Raw genomic sequence first — 1,661 nt, 5'->3', positions numbered from 1 at the left:
AAAGATTATTGAAAATCATGAATATGCAAATAAAGATGCTTCTTTATGACAGAGATTAAAGACATACAGTATAGTCATTAGTATTCTTTGTATACATTCAAATACAGCAAGATTGATATGCAAGCAAAATGAATTACAATCAGGAATAGCAGTCTGCTATTATCGTATCACTCAAAATGAGTATGAAGTAGGCAATATAACACTCAGGGGAACGTAGAAATGTGGCAAGGCATTAGCAAGAGTTGGGTAGTTTTCCCTTCTATGAATATGGTTTTACAGCATTCATGTTTAAAAAACTATAGGCAACCAACAAAATAAAATGCAATGGAAATGATATATTGTCATAATTCTTTATGAAACAAAAACAGTTTTGCATGTATTTGCAGACATTGCACAAGAATGATCTTTTTAGTTCTTAGAGCCTAAAGATGTATGCTAAGCTATTCATAATTCTTGTGGCAGAAAAAATTATAACTGATTCTCTTTAGTATTTTAGCCTAAGAAATCTACCAAATCCAAATTAGATACTCAATTTTTGAAAGCTATTGGGGAACCCGCTCTTTCTTTAGGACAATTGCATTTAAAACGTTATGCAAATCTACCAGGAAGCATCTACTCAACAGATTTCAGATTCATGAGATATATCATATATCAACACTGAGATAGAATTTGGTCATGTAATACTTCTTTTCAAAGACTGAACCACAATTGCAACTAAGGCAATAATAAAAATCTATAACTAGGAATGAATAAACTATCTTATTTCTGTATGATTCACTTAGAATTTTGCTTATAATAAGTAAATATGGTGCCACTGACATCCAGCTCCTATGACATGGCATACTGTAACAAACAAGTTGGTTTAGTTAAAATCAATTGCCAAATACCTCGTTTAAAATTACCAAGACACCCATCAGTAAAGCCAATGAATATTTGAGTTACTGCACATATTGGAGCAGTTGACAAGTCTGTGCTTCCTGCACTAATCTCTAGCTGGGATTTGGAAAAGTTGAAAGAGCCACATGGAGTGGTGGAGACACAACATGAACTATTTTACTCACCACTGACCCTCTTCTAGAGTTGTCAAAAATAAATGTAGCCTTCCAAGATAATAGCACTTGCGTATGAGCTCAGAGGTTGGTCAATTAAGGAGAAAGAAGGAAAACTATAGAAGTTTTATAAAGCCAAATACATACATATTGAAAACCAAAAGTGAATTACTAGCACTCAGGTTTTTAAATTTTGCATTATCTCTGAAGCAATTTCAAATTCCAGACTGCCCAATCTGGTCAAAAGAGTTGATACTTGCCACTAATTTCTTTATGTACATTCAAAAATTCAACATATTTCCTTCCTGAATATCACAGATATTCAATACATAGCTTCCTATTTGGATGAAAATGATGATGATGATTGGTAGCACAGTAAAATCTTGCAATTTTTATGAAATATCTTCTTTAATCTTCACAACAGTAATGAGATGTACAAAGTCATACCATGCCATAAATCTCAGTTGTTTGGGGAGTAAGCTGAAAATAATTACTCACCAAGGCTACATGCCAAGACCACATGACTGGAACCTGGATATTATAGTTCCAAAGTAAGTCTTCTTCAATGGGCTTCACATAGGCTCTCTCTTACTGCCTGATGCTAAAATATAC

Source organism: Lepus europaeus, chromosome 3 (genome assembly GCF_033115175.1).
Source record: "Lepus europaeus isolate LE1 chromosome 3, mLepTim1.pri, whole genome shotgun sequence".
NCBI classification, from domain to species: Eukaryota; Metazoa; Chordata; class Mammalia; order Lagomorpha; family Leporidae; genus Lepus; species Lepus europaeus.
Note: the sequence above shows the minus strand (reverse complement) of the source record.